Consider the following 17968-nt stretch of genomic DNA (forward strand, 5'->3'; position numbering starts at 1 on the left):
CGCCCGCATAATTCAGTGACCTCTCACTGGGTCCCTCCCCCAACACATGGGAATTATGGGAGCTATGAGATTTGAGTGGGAACACAGCCAGACCATATCAGCTGGGGACAAAGTCCACACCTGAGCCATCACAATGGTTGTCCCTGCCACGACCCACATGCCACAACCCCCACTTCCCGACCCATCTGCCAGGCCCACTGAGGGCCTCACCTGCATGGACTCATGAAACCTGCACAAAACATCACCGAATCTCCTCCCTGCTGAACAGAAGGGGACCAGGGTCTGAGAGCTGGAGTAGGTTACCCTAGCCACACAGCCACAGCCACCAAAGCCAGTCCTGGACGAAATGAGCCACTGGCCTGCACTCTGACTGTGAGGCGTGTACTCTCACAGGGAAGGCTTCACTGCAGGCACTGCCCAGGGCAGGGACCTCCACCTTCGGGGCAGGCAGGCCCACTCTGTCCGGCCACAGCTCCCGCTGCTTCTGCAGAAGGGCTCCCGGGGCCTCAGGGAAACACTGCCACAAAGCCCCTGCCTGCCACAGACCCGGAACTTGCCGTCTGGGACAAGGAGGGAGAGCTGGGGCTGTGGGAGGGGGAGGGCTCCTTCCCCCACTGCCCTCCATAGTCACCTGGAGAGTTCGTCTCACTCCCTCACTCTTTTGTTCAAATGAAATAATTTGGGGGAACCACAAAATATAGTTTTCATTTTCAAAACTGGAATCAATTACGATTGGGGGTTAGTTAAATATTTCCAACTGTGTTTGAGCTCAGGTCTGCAGTGCCCAGACCCAGAGTAGAGGAGGGACAGGAAGGTGATACTGAGAGTTTTCAGTGAGAGCACTAAGGGCAGGGGCTACACCTGCAGGCAGCATCCCCTATGCCCGGTCTGCACACACAGCCCTGCACACCCAGCCTGCACGCTCCACCCCTGCACACTCAGGCCTGCACACTCAGGCCTGCACACTCCACCCCTGCACACTCAGCCCTGTACACCCAGCCTGCACACTCTACCCCTGCACACCCAGCCCTGCACACCCAGCCTGCATGCTCCACTCCTGCACACTCAACCCTGCACAATTCAGTCCTGCACAATCCACCCCTGCACACTCAGCCCTGCATAATTCAGTCCTGCATACTCCACCCCTGCACACTCAGCCCTGCACACTCCACCCCTGCACACTTGGCCCTGCACAATTCAGTCTTGCACATTCCACCCCTGCACACCCTGCACACCTGGCCCTACACACCCAGGTCTACACACTCCATCCTGAACACCCAGCCCCACCTAATTCATCCCTGCCCTCTCAGCCCTGCACAATTCAGCCCTGGACCCTCGGCTCTGCACACCCAGCCTCCACACCCTGCCCTTCTTCCGAGAGAATGACCAGGGAGGAGGTTGGGCAGCCACCCTCCAGCTTGTCAACTGCCCCCTGTGAAGACCGAATCTACCCCAACCGGCCACTCTCCCAGGAGGCTCACTACCTCACGGTGAGGATGCTCCTGCCCTGCGGGGACCCTGCTCCCCTCTCCTCCAAAGCAGATCTCAGCAGCTTCCCCCAGACCAGGGCTTCTCCCTGCACCAGGTGGCGGCATGGCCAGAAGTTTCCCTGCGCTCCCTCAGACAGACCTGCCCTCAGCCCAGTTAGGCCACTTGTGAGCAGAGTGCCAGCAGCCGCTAGGTCTCCCCAACCTTGGTTTCCTCTTTCGGGAAGCAGATGAAGTGTGGAGTTGATGAGGTGACGCAGGCAGAGTGTGGCTCAGAGCCAGGAGGGAGCTCCCGGCCTCTGGCCTCCCTGCTCTTCGGTGGGTTCCCATGGTGACCGGGGCATTGGGCTGCTGCTCTGGTGGCTGTGCCCGGGGCCCAGGCACCGTGACAGTCTGTGACACAGGAGTCAGGGTGGAGAGGCTGGCAGGGTGCAGGGCACCTGAGCACACCCCACCCCAAGCACCCAAGCATGGGCATCCGAGCCCGCTCTGCAGTACTGGCCTGGGCCTGGGGCAGCCAGGCCCCTCCCACTGGGCATGGAGCCCCCACACAATGCAAACCCCTAAAGGTGCAGAGCTCCCCAGGGATGCCCAAGCCCCCGCCCCACGCCGGATGCTGGGCCCCCACCTGACGCCGAGCTCCCCCACAGGCAGTGCCGTCCTCAGCCTCCTGCCAGCCCTGCGCCTGCTGGTGCCCCAGGGCCGCCCGTCAGGGCCTCAAGGAGCAGGAGGCTCGGAGCCGCCTCCTGACAAAGATGAGGTGCGGGGAGGGGACGGACGCTGCGCAGACCAGCCCTGAGGGGCAGGCAGGTGTCCTCCGTCCCTTCCTGGAGGACACAGCCAGGAAAGGCCACCTCTCCCCAGGGTCACCTCCTCCTCACCCTCCCCCAGGAACAGAAACCACAGGACACTCTGCTTGGCCGACTGGTGAGCCACAGCCCTGTCCCCGAAACCTCCCCAGCCCGCCCAGTCAGCCCTGGTATTTCCTCATGAAACTGAAGGCAAGGTGCGGGCGCTGCCAACAGATGAGACAAATGAGGCGGACAGGCCCTCGGGCGTTTCTCAACTCCCACCTGTGGCCATGACAGTTCCCAGGGGGCCAGACGTGACAGTCAGACGTGCCCTCCAGGCAGGGATGGGTCACCTCTGACCAGCCCGCACAGGGACCGCAGGGAGGCCTGACCAAGGCCTATAGCCTGGATGTCACAGGGCAGTGACAGGGCAGGAGACCTAGAGGGGCCTTGTGTCCACATGAGACAGCCGGGTCTCAGTCCCTGGCCCGGACGGCAGCCCTCCCAGCCACCCAACACTCAGGAAGCAGCAGGCACTGGCAGTGACTCAGCAGGGGCCGTCCCAGCCAACAGAGGACATTCAATAAACCCTCCAGCACCAACCGTCCGCCTTTCCACAATGACCAATGCCCCAGACTGCCGGCACCCAGCTCAGAACTCTGGGGAGACCCAGCCCCTCCCCAGAGCCCCTTCTCCACCCAGCCCCGGAGGAACGCGGAGTGGGCAGGGGTCTCCTTCGCAGTCGTGGGGACCTCCTGGTTCCTCCAATTTCCTTGGATTCCCCCCTGCTGCCTGCCTGGGCACTGGAGCGTGTCTCTCAGTCTGCCCTGGCATTGCCTGGCATGGAGCCCCCGGTGGCCGCCACACAAGCAGTCCCAGCTCCCAGGACCACGGGGAGTGTTTCATTCTATCGGGATGGCCCGTGGCTCAGGCTGTGCGTGGCTAGGATGAAGAGACCCGGGATGAAGGAGGAAGCCGCAGAGGAAGGGAAGACTCCCGCTTCCCAAGGCCCAAGGAATCAGGACAAACATTTGCAGAGGTGCTTCTGCCGCTCTCCCTGCGTTTGCACGCACTTTTCCCTACAGAAATCCCATCACCCCACGGCTGGTCGGCCCGTCCCCACCGCCTGCGAGCAGCTCCCCGCCGCCAGCTCCCCTTCACCCTGGTCTCCAGGGCCTGTTCGGCAGTCCTGTTGACAGCTGTGCTGCGGTGATTTAACCAGTCGCCTCGGCAAGGACCCCGGGCGTCCCCCATCTTTTAACGCTGAGGACGAGTGTCTGGCAAGGTGGCAGTGCAGCTGGAGACCCTGGGACCTGACTACCCCCTGCCTTTCTAGGAAGCAGCGTCCCCATCCATAAACAGCAAGGTGGGACGTGGTGCACACTGAGATGACATGCTTCAACGCCGTCCACTGGGGGGTCCTCGGGGTCACCCCTCCCCTGGACACCCTCAGAGGGGCTGCAGGGAGCTGGTGGCGGGATAGCGGAACGTCCTCAGAAGAACGTCCGTTTACCCGGGGTGTCCCCTACGCTGCTATGCTAGGAACAGCCAGTAGCCGACATATCTCGCCCCTTACCCACAGGCTGGCCACGGCCAGGGGCGCCACTCACCGTACTGACAGCGGGGGCCGTGGAAGCTGGAAGGACAGTGGCACAGCCGGGCAGAGCCTGGCACACAACGGCCACCGTGAAAACAGAGGCCAGTGCCACATTCGGCTGCGGAGGGAAGGAGAAGAGCAGTGAGAGTGTGGGGGGACCCCCTCGCCTCCTTTAATGTCACCTCCTCCCTCCCCCGCTTCCAGATGGGAAGGAGGCTGAAGAATAAAATAAAATAAGATAAGATACCGAAGAGCGGGGAAATGACTCCCCTTTTAGTTCTCAGCGTCTCTGCTATCTGTTAACCTTGAAAGAGCTGCAGATGAATGCTGTCCCTGCCTGCTGTTGCCCGGCACTGGGTCACGCCCCTACGTCTCCACGACCAGGCTCCCTCCTGGAAACACCTCTGCCAACAGCTTGTTGCTTTCGTCTTGTCTCTGTACGCCCCCTCCCCAGCTGGTCCCCTCTCGCGCTGCATATGAATGAGCAAATCAACGAAGCTAAAAAATTGTAAGGTCGGATGTCCAGCAAATGGACTATGACACAGTTCCGCCTCCGTTTCCCCTTTAGCGTTGTAAACCCATAAAAGGGGAGAGAAGCTGCAGCTTGGAAAGCTCGGTGAATGAGGCTGTTGCTCCCACAGCTCCGGGCCAAATCAAATGCCACTTCCTTCCTCAGTTCCGTGTTCGAGAGGTTTGTTCCCCGCTGCTCCTGCTTCAACGGGGGCAAGGAGTGGCGAGGCAGGGGAGGCGGGTCCCGAGGGTCTCTTGGGGAGGCGGCCCACCCAGCCTGCCACGTCTCTGTCCTGGCTCACACGCCGCCTGGCCCCCACTGGAGGCTGGCATGTCTCCCAACCCCCAGCCACTGCTGCATGCAGTTGGGGTCAGGCGGAACCCCTCCTGAGTGCAGTGAAGCCCTGACTCACTTCGCCTAGATGGGGAGACGCCAAGGGCATGTCCTGGGGAAGGTGGGCAGGGAATGGGGGCTGGGGAGAGGTGGGGGTAGGCAAGGTGGGGGTGCAGGGGGAAGGGGTGGGCAGTCCAGTGGGCAGCACTGCACAGCTGCAAGGGCTGATCCCCATTCCCAGGGAGGGGTGGCCCCAGCCCAGGCCCGTCGGATCCCCGGGAAGGGAGTAGGCAAGTTCATGGCAGGTGGGGCGCCAAGTATTGACAGAGGCTGCCCAGGGCAGGAAATCAGGGCCAGGGTGTGTGGGTGGAGGAGGCTGCAGCCGGACCTGAGAGGCAAGGGGGTGCTCTGTAGAGAGCGGGCGCCGTGAGGCTTGGCAGGCAGCTCCTCTACTGACAGCCCCTCCACAGCCCCCCAGGCTAGCCCAGGTGCCCCTGGGGGCTACAGTACCAACTTCCTTCACCCGGCAGCCCCTACCCTGCATGTTACTACTTGGGAGGGCAGAGCTAGGGTGGGTGGCTGCGCCTCACCCCTGAGGGCTGCTCGCTGGTGACCGCCCGGTCAGCGCAGTGACCTGAGACGCCCTGCCCTGCCCCGGGGCCTGCAGGACCTGCGGGCTCAGTAAGCTCGTGCGTTGCTCACAGCGCCCCTGCCAGGAGGGGAGAGGGAAGCTCTAGACCCCGGGGGCGGGAGGCGCTCTGCCGGGGACCAGGCCAGGGCTTCTGGGATTCCCAGGCACAGGCCGGGTTGGCTGTGCCTCATGGGGAAACCGAGGCTCGAGACTTCATTACCTGGCCTGGGCCACAGAGTGAGCTGTGACCAGCTCGGGCTTTAGGGCCTGCATGGCCATCTCGTTCACCGATGTGCCCAAGGCCCGCACCCAAACCCAACTCTCTAACTTAGGAATGTGGGGTCAGGAGGGCCTGGCCCAGGCCCGCACAGAGAAACACAGAGCCCTGTGCATGCTTCTTCCTCCCGCCCTCCTGCAGTCACAGCCACCGCCGCTGCCCCAGGCACCGGGGTCCCCCTCCCTGCTTGGGACCTCACACACATCTGGCCAAATTCAGGCCCCACCAGCCAACACCTGCAGCCTGAGGAGGGGTCCGAACGAGACAGGATGGGGGCCGGGGGGCTGGAGGGAAGCCGGATGGAAGCTGCTGTGACCTGGAGGCAGCACAGGAAGCTCCCCAGGGATGGGGACCAGCCTGGCCGGCCGAGTCGCAGGAAGCATCCTGTCCCAAGCCTGCTGCCTTGTACAACTTCGAGAGAAAGCCGGCTGTGTTCACCTCCCGCCGCGAAGATGGTTTTAGGGTTTCCTTGTCCTGGGGACCTCCAGCCCCAAACAGCCAAGATCGACCCCCCTTGCGTGGGGAGCAGGTGCCGGCCCAGGGTCCACCCCAGGACCATGCCCTCCCCAGACTCCTGCTCTGCCGAAGGATGGAAGGCACGACCTGCCCAGATCTCGGAGCCTGGGGGAAAGCGGCCACTCACTGCCTCCCACTCCGCTCCCTCCCTGTTTCCCGCTGCTGCACGCCACCCTCCCGTTCTCAGGGCCCCTCTTCTAAACTCCACACCTTCCCTGCTCTCCCAGGAAGCTTCTGCCTAAATCTGAAACAAAGGGAAAAGGAGCGTGCTTCTGAAAATCCCAGCCAGATCCAGCATCCCCACTGTCCTGGCTGAAGACAGTCTCTCAAGTCAGGCAGAGCTGACTGGCCAAGGAGAGGCGCGCACACGAACCCTACCACACTCACACCTGGCAGGACACCAGGCCCGGGCAGCCACTGCCCTCGCTTCCATGTCCAGGACAGACATTAATGGCTGTTCTCCATCCTGGGCTAGAAGGAGGAGATGGAGACCGATGATTGACGTCTGTCCCAGGCTGGAAAGACACCACAGATGCTCCCTGTGCCCTGGGCCAGTCACTCCATGAGCACATGCTGAATCCTCCCAGCAGCTCACCTAGCGGCTCAGACCAGGGGTCTGGGAGAGATCCCCGTGCACCCTGCATCATTCCCCAGCATCCAGTCCAAAGCCCGTCCAGTCCGGTCCACCCTGAGTACCCACGTCTCTACACCGTGTTTCCACCACGACATCTAGGCCACCATCATCTCCTGCCCCTGCAGATGCCTCTTAGCTGCCCAGCTTCTCCTGCTCACTCACTTTCCATTCTCTCCCCCGCTGCCATAGGGACTTTTTAGAATACAGCTCAGATCTGGGTTCCCCGGGTGCGCCCTTCGCTGGCTTTCCGCTGACTTGGCACAAAACCCCACGGCCCCCAGATCCTCCCTATCAGACCCATGACCAGCTCTTGGCCTCACCCCAGACTCAGCTCTCCCTGCTCGAAGGCCTCCCATGAGTGAGCTGCTCTCTGTATGGACAGCCCTTCCCTTCCCCAAATGTCACCTCCACAGGTCTCCAAATCTAGGCCCACAGCACCCCACCCCCCAGTGCCTCTCAACCGCCATTACGCACTCAGTTGGGGTGACAGCTCACTCCCACCCCAGGCCCCGGGCTCCCTGAGAGCAGCCCCCAACTCCATATTAATCGCAGGTGTGCCGGCAACCTTGTTGCTGAAGGAGTAAAAGAGTGAACAAATCCCTGCATGGCCAGGCCAGCGAGTGTGACAGTGACCTGTGGATGCTCCTTGGGGAAAGAGTCAGAGCTTGGGGACGGAGTTGGAGGGCTGCATGTGGCATCACCCTCTCACACCCCCAGGCACCCTGCACGCCTGGCCTTGCAAACCTGGCCTGCACACTCAGTCTGCACACTCAGTCCACACACTCAGTCCTGCACACAGTCGTGCACACTCAGTCCTGCACAGTCCCCACGCACAGTCCTGCACACTCAGTCCGTACACTCAGTCTGCACACTCAGTCCTGGCACACTCAGTCCACACACACAGTCCCCACACTCAGTCCTGCATACTCAGTCCACACACACAGTCCTGCACACTCAGTCCATACACAGTCCTGCACACTCAGTCCTGCACTCAGTCCTGCACTCAGTCTGCACACTCAGTCCTGCACACACAATCCTGCACTCAGTCCTGCACACTCAGTCCTGCACTCAGTCTGCACACTCAGTCTACACACTCAGTCCTGCACACACAGTCCTGCACTCAGTCTGCACACTGAGTCCTGCACACACAGTCCTGCACTCAGTCCTGCACACTCAGTCCTGCACACACAGTCCTGCACTCAGTCTGCACACTCAGTCCTGCACTCAGTCCTGCACTCAGTCCTGCGCACTCAGTCCTGCACACACAGTCCTGCACTCAGTCCTGCACTCAGTCTGCACACTCAGTCCTGCACTCAGTCCTGCGCACTCAGTCCTGCACACACAGTCCTGCACTCAGTCCTGCACACTCAGTCCTGCACACTCAGTCTGCACACTCAGTCCTGCACTCAGTCCTGCACACTCAGTCCGCACACTCAGTCCTGCACACTCAGTCTGTGCACTCAGTCTTGCACACTCAGTCCTGCATACTCAGTCTGCACAGTCCTGCACTCAGTCCGCACACTCAGTCCTGCACACTCAGTCCGCACACTCAGTCTGTGCAATCCTGCACACATGCACACACAGTCCTGCACACTGAGTCCTGCACACTCAGTCCTGCACTCAGTCCTGCACACTCAGTCCTGCACACAGTCCTGCACACTCAGTCCTGCACACAGTCTGCACACTCAGCCCGCAAGTTCAGTCCTGCTCAGTCTGCACACTCAGTCTTGCACTGAGTCCTGCACTCAGTCCATGCACTCAGTCCACGCACTCAGTCCTGTACACTCAGTCCTACACACTCAGTCCACGCACTCAGTCCGCACACTCAGTCCTGCACACTCAGTCCTGCACAGTCTGCACACAGTCCGCACACTCAGTCCTGCACACTCAGTCCTGCACACTCAGTCCTGCACCCTCAGTCCACACACTCAGTCTGCACACTCAGTCCTGCACACACAGTCCTGCACTCAGTCCTGCACACTCAGTCCTGCACTCAGTCTGCACACTCAGTCCTGCACACACAGTCCTGCACTCAGTCTGCACACTCAGTCCTGCACTCAGTCCTGCGCACTCAGTCCTGCACACACAGTCCTGCACTCAGTCCTGCACACTCAGTCCTGCACACACAGTCCTGCACTCAGTCTGCACACTCAGTCCTGCACACACAGTCCTGCACTCAGTCCTGCACACTCAGTCCTGCACACTCAGTCCTGCACACACAGTCCTGCACTCAGTCCTGCAGTCTGCACACTCAGTCCTGCACTCAGTCCTGCACACTCAGTCCTGCGCACTCAGTCCTGCACACACAGTCCTGCACTCAGTCCTGCAGTCTGCACACTCAGTCCTGCACTCAGTCCTGCACACTCAGTCCTGCACACACAGTCCTGCACTCAGTCCTGCACACTCAGTCCTGCACACTCAGTCTGCACACTCAGTCCTGCACTCAGTCCTGCACTCAGTCCTGCACACTCAGTCTGCACACTCAGTCCTGCACTCAGTCCTGCACTCAGTCCTGCACTCAGTCCTGCGCACTCAGTCCTGCACACACAGTCCTGTACTCAGTCCTGCACACACAGTCCTGCACTCAGTCTGCACACTCAGTCCTGCACTCAGTCCTGCACTCAGTGCTGCGCACTCAGTCCTGCACACACAGTCCTGCACTCAGTCCTGCAGTCTGCACACTCAGTCCTGCACTCAGTCCTGCACACTCAGTCCTGCACACTCAGTCTGCACACTCAGTCCTGCACTCAGTCCTGCACTCAGTCCTGCACACTCAGTCCTGCACACTCAGTCCGCACACTCAGTCCTGCACACTCAGTCTGTGCACTCAGTCTTGCACACTCAGTCCTGCATACTCAGTCTGCACACTCAGTCCTGCACTCAGTCCGCGCACTCAGTCCTGCACACTCAGTCCACGCACTCAGTCTGTGCGGTCCTGCACACATGCACACACAGTCCTACACACTCAGTCCTGCACACTCAGTCCTGCACACAGTCCTGCACACTCAGTCCTGCACACTCAGTCGTGCACACAGTCCGTACACTGAGCCCGCAAGTTCAGTCCTGTTCAGTCTGCACGCTCAGTCTTGCACTGAGTCCTGCACTCAGTCCGTGCACTCAGTCCGCGCACTCAGTCCTGTACACTCAGTCCTACACACTCAGTCCACGCACTCAGTCTGCACACTCAGTCCTGCACACTCAGTCCTGCACACTCAGTCTGCACACAGTCCGCACACTCAGTCCTGCACACAGTCCTGCACACTCAGTCCTTCACACTCAGTCCACACACTCAGTCCTGCACACTCAGTCCTGCACACTCAGTCCTGCACACTCAGTCCACTCAGTCTGCACACTCAGTCCTGCACACTCAGTCCTGCACCCTCAGTCCATGCACTCAGTCCTGCACACTCAGTCCGCACGCTCAGTCCTGCACTGAGTCCTGCACTCAGTCCTGCACACTCAGTCCTGCACACTCAGTCCTGCACACTCAGTCCTGCACACTCAGTCCACGCACTCAGTCCTGCACACTCAGTCCACACTCAGTCCACGCACTCAGTCCTGCACACTCCGTCCATGCACTCAGTCCTGCATCCTCAGTCTGCGCACTCAGTCCTGCACCCTCAGTCCTGCACACTCCGTCCATGCACTCAGTCCTGCACACTCAGTCCGCGCACTCAGTCCTGCACACTCAGTCCTGCACTCAGTCCTGAACACTCAGTCCGCGCACTCAGTCCTGCACACTCAGTCCTGCACACTCAGTCCACACTCAGTCCACGCACTCAGTCCTGCACACTCCGTCCATGCACTCAGTCCTGCATCCTCAGTCTGCGCACTCAGTCCTGCACCCTCAGTCCTGCACACTCCGTCCATGCACTCAGTCCTGCACACTCAGTCCACGCACTCAGTCCTGCACACTCAGTCCTGCACACAGTCCTGCACACTCAGTCCTGCACACTCAGTCGTGCACACAGTCCGTACACTGAGCCCGCAAGTTCAGTCCTGTTCAGTCTGCACGCTCAGTCTTGCACTGAGTCCTGCACTCAGTCCATGCACTCAGTCCGCGCACTCAGTCCTGTACACTCAGTCCTACACACTCAGTCCGCGCACTCAGTCTGCACACTCAGTCCTGCACACTCAGTCCTGCACACTCAGTCTGCACACAGTCCGCACACTCAGTCCTGCACACAGTCCTGCACACTCAGTCCTTCACACTCAGTCCACACACTCAGTCCTGCACTCAGTCCTGCACACTCAGTCCTGCACACTCAGTCCACTCAGTCTGCACACTCAGTCCTGCACCCTCAGTCCTGCACCCTCAGTCCATGCACTCAGTCCTGCACACTCAGTCCGCACGCTCAGTCCTGCACTGAGTCCTGCACTCAGTCCTGCACACTCAGTCCTGCACACTCAGTCCTGCACACTCAGTCCTGCACACTCAGTCCACGCACTCAGTCCTGCACACTCAGTCCACACTCAGTCCACGCACTCAGTCCTGCACACTCCGTCCATGCACTCAGTCCTGCATCCTCAGTCTGCGCACTCAGTCCTGCACCCTCAGTCCTGCACACTCCGTCCATGCACTCAGTCCTGCACACTCAGTCCGCGCACTCAGTCCTGCACACTCAGTCCTGCACTCAGTCCTGAACACTCAGTCCGCGCACTCAGTCCTGCACACTCAGTCCTGCACACTCAGTCCACACTCAGTCCACGCACTCAGTCCTGCACACTCCGTCCATGCACTCAGTCCTGCATCCTCAGTCTGCGCACTCAGTCCTGCACCCTCAGTCCTGCACACTCCGTCCATGCACTCAGTCCTGCACACTCAGTCCACGCACTCAGTCCTGCACACTCAGTCCTGCACTCAGTCCTGAACACTCAGTCCGCGCACTCAGTCCTGCACACTCAGTCCGCGCACTCAGTCCTGCACACTCAGTCCTGCACTCAGTCCTGCACACTCAGTCCGCGCACTCAGTCCTGCACACTCAGTCCTGCACTCAGTCCTGCACACTCAGTCCGCGCACTCAGTCCTGCACACTCAGTCCGCGCACTCAGTCCTGCACACTCAGTCTACACACTCAGTCCTGTACACTCAGTTTGCACACTTGGCAGATGCATTTAACGCTATGGCTGAGATGAGGCCCTACTGGATGCGGCTGGTCCCTAAATCCAATGACAAGTGTCCTCATAGGAAAAGGCCCAACAACTGGATACAGGGCCCCAACCCAGGCCTCACCCTGGGCACACCCGACTGTCGGTGCTCAGGCCTTACAGGAAAAAGACCTTGTCACTGGATTTAGGGCTCACCCCAGGGCCTACAGAAAAGGCCCCAGAGACACACAGGGCAGACGAGCACGTAAAGATGTAGAGACAGAGGCAGAGCGGGTACTGAGGCGTCCACAGCCGCAGAACACCAAGAAGCTGGAAGAGACAGGAGGGACCCTCCCCCAGAGCCTCAGGAGCAAGCACAGCCTCGCCGACACCTTGATCTGAGGCTTCTCTCCTCCGGAACTGAGAGGAAGTCAATTCATGTTGGTTTCAGCACTTGAATTGCGGTCACTCGCTCCAGCACTCAGGAGCTCATCCTGCACCCCCCACCCCACGCCTGTCCCATTTGCTCCAGCCATAAGACCCTGCCTCAGGGCCCTGCACCTTCTGTTCCCAGGCACACGCAAGGCCTGCCCCTCACATTGGCAGACCACCACTGCCTGGACAGAGGAGCCCTCCTGGACCCCCATCTAAGCCAGTGCCCCCTGCCCCTCTGCCCCTTCCTCCTGCCTCGCTTTCTCCACAGCATCTCACCGGTGGCTTCATCCTTTCCCGGGTGTCCCTACAAGGACAGGAGTCCCAGGAGATGAGGGCAGCTGCAGGCTCCTGCTGACTGCCACCTCCAGGGCCTGAGCAGCGTGCCAGCCACCGCCAGGATCCATGACCGTGTGTCAAGCGGGCCACCTGCATCAGCTTGTTCAGTGCACACTTTAGGGCACTGTTTATCTCTGTGGCTTTGTGGTGTCTTCATTTTCCTTTCTGAGATGGCCTCTAGATTCAAGATGCAATTAGTTTGGAAAAGCCTATATAGCCCGTCTCAGGACTCCACAGTGCACACTAGCATATTAGAAGCTCTGAGAATTCCTACAAAAAAGAAATCTGAATTCTGCTTTAGGAAGAGCTTACTGGACCACAGAATCCCTTCCCTGTGCCATCCCACAGAGCGGGCGCAGCTCCGAACCCCATGCTGGGGCCTCCCCTCCCCTGGGCCAGGCCAGCACAGCCCACGTGGGGAGCTGCAGGGGAGGGGGCCTCGTTCCGCCACCTGTCCATCCAGGGTGTGTCTGTGGAAGGACGGGTGGGTCAGCTGCTCCAGCCTGGCACCCATCTGCCACTTCACCCACTTTGGGAGCCCAGCTTGGAGGAGGGGAGCCCAAGGTACATGAGGCTGCCAGGATCAGGGAGACTCCGGCCGAAACCCCGGCAGTGACTGGGGAAAATCTGGCACTGGACCAGGAGAAAAGTCGAATTCAGAGAATCCCGGAGCAGGAAGGACACCCCCCAGCAGGAGAAGCGGGTCCAAGCCCCACGGCACCCAGGACACAGGCTCCGTCCGCAGGGCCTCTCGGGTTTGGGAAGCCCCGGTCATGAGGCCCAGCCGCCCCATCCGGCACTAAGTCAGTGGCTCTCAGGGAAATCATAACGCGATTAGCAGCTTCCAGCCAGTCTCTCACGGGCATTAGCGCACTCCTCGCTCCCACACAAACACGGCGGGCTCCCAGGCCCCGACGCTGTCCTCTGTGGCCGGGTGTCCAGGTCACACGGAAGCAAATAAATTTCCCAATGGCTCGGGGAGGGGAACCTCAGCAGCTCAGGGGCCTCCCCTGCCCTTCCCCTGCCAGCAGGGGCTGGAGGGCAATGGAGAAACGGGAGGGGCAAAGGGTGAGAAAGGAAAGGGCGGACGCAGAGCCAAGCCTTGACCCCCAGGGCCCTCTCCAGAGTGAGCGCCTGCCCTGTGCTGGGCCATGCACCCCACCACCTTCCTCCCACTCACAAGGACAGCGGTGCCCGGGGCTGGGGAGCAGGGAGGACTCTGACTGGTGCAGCCGCAATGTCCACAGGCACTCTGGCTGGGGAGACCGGGAGCAGCCATGTTCGACTCTCAGCTGAGGGGCTTCAGCACCTGCTGGGACCCTGAGACTCCCACCCAACACAGGCCCCTGACCCCAGCAGCAGCTACGCCCCGCCCTTCTCCCAGGAGCCTGCAGAGACGGGCAGCACACAGCAGAGCTGGAACGTGGCGTTGGAAATGCTCGGCCCACCCAGGGCAGGAAGGCAGAGCGTCAGCTGGGCCATGGGGAGGCGGGAAGAGACGTTCCAGAACCACCGAGCAGGGGGTAAGGCCCTGGGCTCGGTCCCCAGGGACCCCTGCCCACAAGCCCTGCACCCAAGCCCTTGGCCAGTGACACCATGACCGAGGCACCCGATCACCGTGGGTGCCACTGCCACTGTCACTACTGCTAACAGGAGTCACCACAGGCCAAGAGGCTTCACCCAGGCCTCCTCCTCAAAGAACAAGAAGAGCTGGCATTGCTTGAGCGCCTACTGTATACAGCCACCAAGCAAAGGCTCCACATGAAGTGACTCATTTAATCCCAGGTTTTTGAGGTGGGCATTGTCACACCCACGTCCTGGAGCCTGGGGCCTGATGGGGGCACCGGCCAGGGGGCTGGTGGGGGCTGCTCCCAAGGTCTCATACTCACAAGAGAGCTGCAGGGAACCCAGCCAGGACTGGGCCATGTTTTCCACTCTTGGCTGCTTGGATTGGCAGGGTCCCGCCCATCAATAAACACTTGCTCCACATCCTGGCTCAGGCCAGGCCAGGGTCCCCGAGGCCACCCATTCTGCCCTGCCAGGGCACTCCTGTGGGATCCAAAGAAGCCCCCAGCCCTGGCCAGCCCAACATCCTCACAGAGTGGCCCCCGGAGGAGAGCTTGCGGGTCCAAGCATGCAGCTCACTCCCCCGAGAGAGGCAGCTTGAGGAAGAACCTGCAGGCTTTCCTGCCTGGACGGGAGGCCTCGTGCAGCTGGGGGTCCAAAAGCCTTGGCCAGGCCCCCCGCTGACCCTGACTCACTGCTCCCTCTCTGCTTCCTCTCTGACGGTCGGGGCTCCGGGGCAGCCCCCCAGACACTCCTGCAGCCCGCAGCACCATCCCGCGGGCCCCCGCTGGCCCTCGCCTGCCCAGCTTCAGTTCTGCAGGCCTTGTCACAGCCTGGCCACACGAGAAGCATCTGCTCGAGGCCAGCCTCCCAGCCGGGAGCACCACGTGGGCAAGCACCTGCCACCAGGGTCCCCTAACACCCAGCGCTCAGCAGCAGCTGAGCCAAAACCCAGCAAACGATCGAATGACCAAACGAATGAAGCAGCAGCTGGCACAGGACACGCCAGGCAGCACCCCTGCAATGCCTGGGGCTCAGGCGTAGCCCTTGTAAACCTTGACTCCCAACCACCCGCTGCCCACCACCCCCTCCCTTGCTGGGATGCCGCCGTGGGGTGAACAGGGAGCTGCCGGAGAAGATCACAGGGCTTCCCTCGGCCATGAAACAAGCAAATAAAAGTCAATCCTGTGCTAAAAACGAATTTTTAAAAACAAATAACAGAGCCAAAGCCCACGTCCAGGATCTGCGTGAGGACCCCGCCAACGTGATGGCCAGGACCACCCCACCCCCGCCCCCACCGCCGTGACAGCCAGGATCACCCCACCCCCGCCCCGCTGACCTGACGGCCAGGAGCCCCACCCTCCCCGACCCCCTCGCCCCCAGCCTCAACCCAGCCCCTCCACACGAACCAGCCCCTCCACACGGCCCAGCCCAGGCTGTCCTGGGGAGGGTCTCAGCCAAGATGCCCTCCACTCCAATCCAGCCAGTAGAGCCAGGCCAGGGCAGAGCCACCACGTTCTTCTAAGGCCCGAGGGTCCACATGGGGATGGCGGCCGGTGCCTGGCCACAGCACAAGGAGACGGAGCTGGCAGGGCAGGCCCAAAGCTCACCTGGAGCTAGGCTGGTGAGGGAGATGGGCACGTTTGCCAAGCCCTGCTGGGACCATTGAGACACTGAGGTCCCCACAGCGGGAGAGGCTGAACCTGCCTCGAGGGACTGGCCTGGCCCCTGCCCTCGAGCCTGACCCTGAGACCGTCACTGCCCACGAAGGGGACGGTAGCAGGAGAACACAGCTGCACACACCTCTACTTGCAGCTGCCCTCCTTGCCCGGGCTCTCCACCCCCGCCCTGCCTTGGACCCCAGGCCCCTGGGCACCCCCACCTCCGCCCCGCTTAGGACCCCAGGCCCGGGGCACCCCCACCCCCACCCCAGCCATCCACGGAGCTGTGCCTTCATGTCCCCTCCTCGGAGCAAAAAGCCCGTTTTCCTGCAGTAAACCCTGGGGACACGGGCTGGCGGCCCCACTTCCTCTCCCCGCTCCCCCACCCCGACTGCTTATTGTTTTACCCCGTTATTAGAGTCCCCTTTGGCAGGCCCCAGAACCCCCGCCTCAGAGCGGAAACCCGGAAACCCGGGGGGGCCTCGGCTTTGATGTCTGCCCCCTCCCCGCTCAAAAGACCCCTTTGTTCCTCCCAGACTACAGGAGCAGAGAAACAGGGCACAGCTCAGGCACCATCAGCGAGCTGCAGGCTCAGCGACAGTGGGGGCTGGAACCCCCTCCGAGGGGCGGCTGGTCCGCCCCAGTCACCTCCTTCTTCCTCCAAACTCTCCTCCCTTCCTGGAGAGAATTACCCACTTCCTCTACTGGAAAAACATCTCTATCATTCCTTCTCTTCCCTTTTCCCGCTGGAGTTCGTGCCAGGACAGGCACCTCCATCCCCGGTTTGCAGCCCACATGCTTCCTGTGTGAGGAGAGAACCTGCCGCTCCAGGAAACTACCTGCCAGAGGACCCCTGGGGCTGGGTCCTGCTCCCGTCGCAGGAGCCGGGGGCGCCCACCGCCCCTTCACCCTCACTGCAGGGAGTGTTGGCCGGACACAGTGGCTCACATCTGCAATCCCAGCACTTTAGAAGGCCGAGGCGGAAGGATCACTTGAGCCTAGGAGTTCAAGACCAGCCTGGGCAACATGGTGAGACCGTAAAAAATACAGAATTATTCAGGCGTCACAGTGCACACCTGCAGTCCCAGCTACTTGGGAGGCTGACCGGGGAAGATGGCTTCAGCCTGGGACTTCGAGGCTGCAGTGAGCTGTGACGGCGCCACTGCACTCCAGCCTGGGTGACAGAATGAGACCTTGCCTCTAAAAAATAAACATAAAAAGTGAAAAACAATGTGTGGGGAGTGCGTGACTCCCAGCCACACCCTCGGCGCAGCCTGTGCCTCGCCGGCAGGATGCTACACAGCCGTTTCAGGAGAGGCCAGCTCTGCAGGACAGGGTCCTGGGACCTCTGTGCCGGTCCCTCCAGGGAGGGACACTGACCCCTTTGCCCTGGCAGCTTCACCTGCCGGGCTCCCGTCCCCCTGCCCGAAAACTTCCCAAACACCTCTGTCGCTGTGAGCCCCATTCCTTTTACAAAGCAGAGGCTTGAGAGTCACCCACTGAGCTCAGACCACCCGCTTCCAGTCGTGGGCCCCCACCTCTGAGCCCCGGCAGCCCATCAGCACCCGCCCTGGTCAGGTGGTATGCAGCACGGGCCTCTCAAGTTGTGCTGGCTGCATGGGGTTGACCCCTCTCTGCAGGCCCCCCACCCCGTCCAAGAAGCAGATGCTGAAGTCCCATTCAGCAGATAAGATGACCAAGGCCGGAATGCCAGCAAGTGGGAGGGAAGAAAGACGGGCTCCTGCACCCACTGAGGCTGAGGCCCGCCACCCGGCCCAGACTGGCCTTGGGAGAATGTGGTGTAGGGAAACAGGGCAGGGAGAGGGACTGCAAGGGAGGGGGTGGTGATCGTGGTATGGTGGGTAAACCCCGAACAAGGCTCAGAGGTGCACGAAGCCACAGACACTGACGCGTGGCCCCAGGACACCCTCAGACACCCTGCCAAAGGCAGGCTCCCATCCTCGGGCAGAGCCAGCCGCGTGGACTGACCGCACTCAGCCCCAGCTCTCTCCCGGCAGCTCTGCCAGCCTCGGCGGATGCCTTTCATGCAGCCTTTGGCTGGCGGTGTGGCTGAGCAGGTGGCCCTGAGTCTCTCGTGCTGTTGG

The 17968-nt window shown here is 61.2% G+C and overlaps 1 protein-coding gene across 3 annotated transcripts in view; it reads right to left on the reverse strand.

Annotated features, from left to right (window-relative positions):
* The window catches only part of MEGF6 (multiple EGF like domains 6), a 121426-nt gene that overhangs the window by 83880 nt on the left and 19578 nt on the right, over window positions 1-17968 (reverse strand). The gene's annotated exons all lie outside the window — the stretch shown is intronic.

This window comes from Saimiri boliviensis, chromosome 11 (assembly GCF_048565385.1).
Source record: "Saimiri boliviensis isolate mSaiBol1 chromosome 11, mSaiBol1.pri, whole genome shotgun sequence".
Lineage (NCBI taxonomy): Eukaryota > Metazoa > Chordata > Mammalia > Primates > Cebidae > Saimiri > Saimiri boliviensis.